The 7,443-nt window shown below is 39.9% G+C and overlaps 1 pseudogene; it reads right to left on the bottom strand.

Annotated features, from left to right (window-relative positions):
• Nucleotides 1–1,992: 1,992 nt before the first annotated feature.
• Nucleotides 1,993–3,607, bottom strand: LOC148094825 (uncharacterized; annotated as a pseudogene).
• Between the last annotated feature and the right edge of the window lie 3,836 nt (nt 3,608–7,443).

Here is a 7,443-nt window from a genome sequence, read left to right as displayed (position 1 = left end):
GGGCATTTATTTCTTAATTTATTTAACCTTACTTTGCACATTAACACATATCTATAGCAAGGACAGAGACACAGCCACATATGTTGAGTCCAGGATTGTATCTGAGCATCAGGAACAAATGATAAGAGCACATGTCAGAGGACACTGGATGGCTGTTTGTCAAAGGGTTTAATAGAAGGAAAGAAGTTAAAGGGACTACATACTCAAAGGTCTTATTTCTGATACTACCCCATGAAAATATTTGCTCTGTGTGCCGTGCTGCAGCTGCTACATTCGGCTCTTTGGCACCTACGCCTCTCGAGATGTGTTAATGCAGACAAGCATTGAAAAACTCTGGTCAACCAACCAGCAGTCTGCCTGCTGTGTGGTATGAAATGCGTGGAAGGAGAGCTACCAACTGTCTGTTACATATAGATGAAAAATAAAGCTCTGACGTGACCTCGGGTCAGCAGCCTGACGGTCAGAGAAACAGAAACGTGCTGGATTGTGGATCTCTGAGCTGCACATCAAAGATGCACCTATGCACAGATCAAATCTCAAAAGTGCCTCATATACATGTTGATGCGAAGCGCTGCCAGAGCAAACGTTTCCACTTCATGTGCAGAGGTGTTTTTATTTTGGATTAAGTGTTTATTGTTTGCAATGTATAAATATTAGTTTGCAGCTCTTTGCACATATTTGTAGTATTTACAGTTTATAGTAGGGATTTTAGCCAACAGCTAATGTTTTTTTTTGTTTACTGGGAAATGAAATGCTGCCAATTCCCAAAGCTGTGTTTCAGCTGCACTTCCTGTTGTAGACTTGTGATGCACACAGGCTCTGTTCCAGCACTCAGCATGTTCTTCCTTATTTTCTCCACCAGGGGGAGTTCCTAAACTATGACATCCTGATAGGAGTGAACCAGGGAGAGGGGCTGAAGTTTGTGGACGACAGTGAGGACAACGACGGCATCTCAGCTGCGGCGTTCGACTACACCATCTCCACCTTTGTTGACAACCTCTACGGATACCCAGAGGGTGAGGAACGCCACCTCTGTACACTGCCACTTTTTCAGTTATTCCATTTTACAGCCTCCTCTCACTTAACTGCGTTTTGCAGCATCATCAGGTTTTGTCTTATTAGGAGCCGCGTTTGTTAATTTGTTTGTTTTTTTCTGTTTGCTGTATTCATTAAAATAAACGGATAATCGTCAAAATGACAAATGTGGACAATTATCAAAGCTTACATTACAATTCTGACAGCTTGAGTTCACATGAATTTTCAAAAGAATATAAAAACCTGTGAAAGTAAAATGTGAGCCCAGTGAAGTTACTGTGACTCAAACATAGAAAAAGTAGATTTTTTTTATTTCCCACACCTAATTAATTAGAGATTATTTTATTTAAAAGTATTTTATAGCATATAACACCTTTGAAAATATGCTTCGGTTCACATTTAACTCCAGAAAATCGTCAATCAAAATATGGATATTACCTGACCACAGATTGGTGGTGACGTCACTGCTCTTTTAACTGTTTGGTGGTTGTAGAAATGGTTTATTTGAGCTTTGAGCTGAGATTCAGAGGTTTCTGTGGACACTGCTCATGTTGGCACTTATATTTCTGACCTTTTCTTATAACCGATTAAACATGATGTCCTCGCTTTTGCTCCCATTTTTGGTGGTGTGGGTGCAAATGATCAGTCATGACATTCTCATAATAAATAAGATACTGCAAATAATTATTTCTGCATTTGTGCGATTGGAGTGAATTGAAAATGTGTATGCAATGACACTATTTTAAAGATTTAGCCTAAATCATTTTGGAGTGGATGAGCCTAAACATGACGACCTAACTAGTGATACCCTGTCACACACACACACACACACACACTCACTCACTCACTCACTCACTCAAGCATGTTGTGCCAGTTTCAGCTGAAACAATGTTTCAAACCATGTTCCGGGTTTTTAGTAAAATACTCAAAGGATAAATTCAATTGGTTTATTTTTTAGATAAGTTGAAAAAAAAGTTAAACAAGCAAGTAAATAAAGAAACAAGGTAAAATGAAGTAATAATGACAAAAGTTAAACAAGTAAATGAAGAAAAAAGGAGAGAAAACCCCAACAATCCCCTCTGAGCAAGCACTAGGCGACAGTGGGGAGGAAAAACAGCCTTTAAACGGGCAGAAACCTCCGGCAGAACCAGGCTCAGGAGGGGACAGTCAACTGCCGGGACTGGTTGGGGGGTTAACAGAGGTGGAGCAAGACGAGGCTACATCAGGTGAGGAAGCAGTAGCGTCTCTCCTCCGGAACAAGTGGAACCATTTTTTCTTTTTTTTCATGCACTTTTCCACGAGCGCTTTTTTCTCCAGGATGAGATTTCTCAACTCATCGATTGTTTCTGTGTTTTGCTTTTCAAGTTTCTCACATCTTTGTTCCACCTCTTCTAATGTTGCTTGTTGTTCTTCAAGCTTGTCTTGGAGTTGTTTGGATGTTGCCTCCTGTATCAGCTTGTCCTTGTGCATGTCTGCATTTCTCTGTTGGACCTCTTTGTGCTCGTCTTCTAACTGCTCGTTTCTTTTCTGGATTTCTTGGAGCGTGAGCTGCAGGTCTTCATGTATTTTGTCTTGTTGTTGTTTTTGTGCCTGCATTTGAGTGTTTTCACGCTTCAACTTATAGAATTCCACCAAAATCCCCTTAACGAGCTCCGAGTTGTTTCTCGCATTTTGCTCGATCCTTTTCTGCATCTGTGAGCAGCGTTTCTCCAGTTTGTCCTTTTCTTCTTCCACTTTAGTTGCTTTGTCCTCCAGCTGATTACAAAACTCTTGCAGTTTTAGATTTTTAGACTCAAAGTCCTGGACAATACGTTTTCCTTCTTTCAGTCTTTCTTGTTGCTGCTCTTTCTGTTGAAGAAGGTCTTTATTTTGGTGCAGTGTTTCATCCAGGCTTTCTTTCAGCATTCAGTATTTTTCCTGCATGCTCTTCAGTTCGTGCTGCATGTCTCTTTGCTTTTTGTCCTGCTCTTCCTTCTGTTGGAGGAATTCTTTCTTTTCTTCCACAGCTTCATGGAGCTGTCTTTGGAGGAGCTGATTCCTTCGGTCCATGTATTGGAGATCCCATTGTATCTTATCAGTCATCGTTTTCTTGTCTTGGAGCTGGTTGGTCATTTGTTTTAGTTCTGCACTCTTTTGCTTGTTTTCTTTAATGAGGTGCACAATTTGCTCTCGGGTCTGAGCAAACTTGATTCCCCAGCCCTCATTAATAATTTTTATGTCCGGCTGGCGCTGTTGTCTGTCTTCCAGCTCTTTATTTTGGGCTTCCATTCGTCTACACTTGTCCTCCAGTTGAAGTTTCTCTTCTTCAATTTGTTGCATTTTTTTCTGGAGATGGTAGTTTTCCTTCCTACTCTCCTCTAACGCCCTTTGGAAGGATGAGACGCCATTTGGGGAAATTGGCCGGCCACGCCAGGAAGGAGAGGCGGCGTAATCTTTTTGAATTGGTTGTTTTTTTCTTGGAAACATGTTGGAGTTTCTAAACGATGACTTTGAAAAGCTTTCCAAATGTTTCTGTGGTGAACGTTTGTAGGCTGCAAACACAGATGCTGCTAAAACGAACTAAAACTTGCTGTTTCTCACCCCTACTTAAGGAAAAACATCAAAGGACTTAAGATTCTTAGGATCTCCCTATGACATCATCACTCCCTAAGCGAATGAGATTGTCACAAGACATTTTGGAATGGGGTATTTTTTTTTTTTTTAACTGTTTTCAAACTTAACTTAAAATTTCAGTGTTTCCTAGTTGTGGACTATTGGTTAGTTTAGTCCATTAAGAAATTAATTGTCACAAACATCCCTAATATTATATAACAGACAACAGAAAACAAGACAGTTTTTTTCTACACAATAGAACTATAATACAAGTTTTTTTTAATTATCCTACTTTTTATAAAAGATAACATTTATTAAAGAATATGCATTTAATTAAAAAACTCTATTCATCTAAAGGGTAACAAAAAGGGGGAGCTTCCTGCTCAAAAATGAAATGTCCCCATTTTTCTTGGCGTGGGTGCTTAACTAGTTAAAAAGAACAAAAACAAACAAACATCTGTCTCCTATTTTTTATGTCACACAGGAAAGAAGCTTCAATATCTGATGAGAAGACATTAATTTGTTGGTGTTTGTGGTGTTTGGTGCAGTTTTCCTGTTTTCTGGGTTGTTGTTTATTTACAGTGGAGATGAAGATCTCTAACAAGTTGATTTGTTCACATTTGCACATCTTAATTTTTAAGAGGAATGTGTTTGTTGAGTTTGTACACTATATGCATGTAAGGCAACCGTTTCCTTTTTCAGTATTTTGTGAGGTGCATTTTTCTCTGTTTTAACAAAAAACAGACATAAAAGACATTTAAGTCGACCTAAGATGATTTGTTTAAATTTCTACATGGTCTTACTGAGGTGATGCAAAGTGAAACATGCTTTCTTCTTTTTTGGTAATGTGCTGGAAAAGCTTGAACCTTGAATGTGCTTAAACAGTGCTTGAATTTGACCCTGAAAGATGTGTATGAACCCTGATATTAATAAAAGGTTGACTTAACTGATCAAATAAAGTCTGTGCGGTTTAGTTGTTCCACTCATATTAAACCAAATGATGGTGTGGCGGCCTGTTCTAGTGTGAACTAAGAGAGGGTTTGAATGTAAGAGCGAGGTGGAAAAAGGAAAAGGAGACCTAAAATGTAACCCCTGCAGCTCGACTGAGGAGGTGAGTTACATTAGTGCTTCCTCTTTATTAGAAAGCGGTTTGAGTGAATTAGAAGTCTGTTGTGTTTTTTGGAGGATCTACTCATTAGTCATGCGAGGCATCCATCTGAACTCTATCAAAATAAAGGTTTATTTTAACTCATTTTTTCTAATGTCAGAGATATAGGACTATACAAAGTAGCTGCTGACATCTAAAACGACAGCAGACTTATTGTGTCTTTCTTCATCTCATCACTTTTTTCTGTGTGTTTTTCTGTTGATGCCTTTCAAACAAAACTAGCCATGATATTTTCCACCTCTGACAATTAATATCAGTTAACCCCAGATGTGTCATGCAGATATCCTAATTCTGTGTTTGGTAATCTTGCACCATTGAACTGTTAGTGAATGAGGCAACAATAAAAGTGTGAAACGTGCATTAGCAGATCAAGTGGTGCCTGCTTATTTCCTGCTTTATGTGAGCTTCTGCTGTAGTTTATTATGTGCTTTAGTCCCAAGAAACCACCCTTTTACTGTGGCGCACAATAAGATCTTCTGATGTTTGGTGTCATCTTCCTGTGATCTCCTGTGAACAGGTGGATTAATTCACTTCAAGTTTATGTATGTAGCACCAAATCACAGCAGGCGCTGAACACTGTAAAGACTCTAGAATAATTATGGAGGCACAACATTTAAAGCTCCCATCCTTCCATCCCACAGACCTAAAAGTTAGTTATATGATAAACAGCCCCGTGTTTGTTTACTTGATTTGTAAAATGCAAAGTGGCGACTTTTTCTCTTCAAGTACGTCCTCATATGGAGACAGTTTTTTTAATAGCATAAAACAAGTCATTGTTTACAAAAACGTACATTTTATTGTGCAGAATGAGGTAAACAGTGAAGAAAAGTATGAGAAAACAGAGCACGTCTCCGGAGACTGATGCAACTAGAATTATTGTATACATGTGTGTGTATTAAGGACTGACACAGACAAAGAATGAATGAGACAATGAAGCAATGTCCTTTTTAAATGTTTATTTATAAACAGGATAAAACCATTCAAGTATTGAGTCATGAATAAAACAGCAACCTCTAAATCAAGCCAATTCACAACATATAAACTTGAAATATATGGTAAGATAAAGGTTGTGCAATAATACAGAGAAAGCCCCAACAATCAAATGACCCCCTATGAGCAAGAACTTGGCAACAGTGGGAAGGAAAAACTCCATTTTCGGCAGAAGCAGAATCAGGGAGGGGCCATCTGCCTCCACCGGTTGGAGTAAGAAAGTGAAACTAAACTACAGGAAGACAAAGAGGAAAGATGTTCATGATATATATGAAACTTTCCGCTAGCCCTGACTAAAATATTGTTTTTGACAGGAAAGTATTGTTTCGTTCATGTTTATTCCACGAGGTGGACAGCAGGAATAAAACAAACCAGATACTAAGAAATAAAGTATACAATGAAATTTTCTCGATATGCTAAAATTCCCACTGAGACTGGATAAGATTTTTCTAAAACTGGTCAAAATACAATTCTCTTCATGCACAGAAATCCCACCCAGTCCCACAACCCAGGACCAATATTCCTTGTGTGTTCTTGAGCTGGACAGAAATTCCTCTTGCTGAGCGGGGTCCACGCCAGCCTCGTGTCAGGCAGACGAGGAGCCTCCTGTCCCAGTCTCGTCCGTCCACTGGGTCCATCACATCCCAGCCCAGTTCGCATTCTGCATTGGAGTCCGTCGCTCGATACCACCGCGGCTCCTCTCACGTCATCACCTGTAAGTAAAAACAAATAGGAGCCAGAACCATCATCCCGGAAGCTGCCCTGGCTTGTAGCCATGGCGACCCTCTCCCAACACGGCTGCACCCAGTGAACAACAGTGAGACACTACTGACAAATGCAGGCAGTGGTATACATCTGCCCTGCTGTCAATCGCACACGTTGTCTCCTACTGTCGCCGTTCCTGCTGTCGGGACTGGGTCACCACATCACGCTGACCGGTCTCCAGACGAGGCGTCGCACCCCCCACGATCACGCAGCGGCTCCCTCTTTTCCACCTGGCCTTCATGCGTTCCTCTTCCAATCTAGGGCCTCTCTCCTTCCAGTGCTCAGCTTGCTTCCTTTTAATACGACCTTTAAACAGCTGAAAGGACACCTCTGGACACACCCATGCCTCAACATGTGATCACTATCAGCTAATTTGTCCCATTGCCAGCCAATCCACAGTGGATTAAAACAATCTAAAATAACACACTGAAACAATGTGATACAAACAGAAGAAAATCATGCAAATAAAAACTAAAATCAGAAAAAAAGCAATATAAACGATGAATACAAATTTCTACTGTGTGAAACATTTTCACTCTTTGAATATTTTTCATTTCTTACAATCAGAATTCTCCAATAGATTTGTAGAAGAAAATTATTTTCTTTCATGCATCTGTCACGGCAGGATGCGCCGATGTGAGGAAAGAGGTAGACCCAGATGCAGACACGGTGGAGACAAAACGTACTTTCAAAAACAAAGCGAGCCTTTATTGGCTGATTGCAGAAGAAAAACAAGGAACTAGGGAAACCAAGGAGGCTATGAACACTGTGTTAACAAAAAGGCTGTGACACTCAGTGAAAAACTATGACAAACTATGAACACTGAGTAAACTAGAAAACACAGAGAAACAATGGAGTAAACCTATGAAAACTGTGGTGAGGTTAACAGACGA

This window comes from Neolamprologus brichardi, unplaced genomic scaffold (assembly GCF_056152115.1).
Source record: "Neolamprologus brichardi isolate AB-2024 unplaced genomic scaffold, ASM5615211v1 NODE_ptg000150l+_length_32251_cov_1, whole genome shotgun sequence".
NCBI classification, from domain to species: domain Eukaryota; kingdom Metazoa; phylum Chordata; class Actinopteri; order Cichliformes; family Cichlidae; genus Neolamprologus; species Neolamprologus brichardi.
The sequence above is the reverse complement of the archived record's forward strand: the minus strand, read 5'-3'. Positions and strand labels throughout refer to the sequence as shown.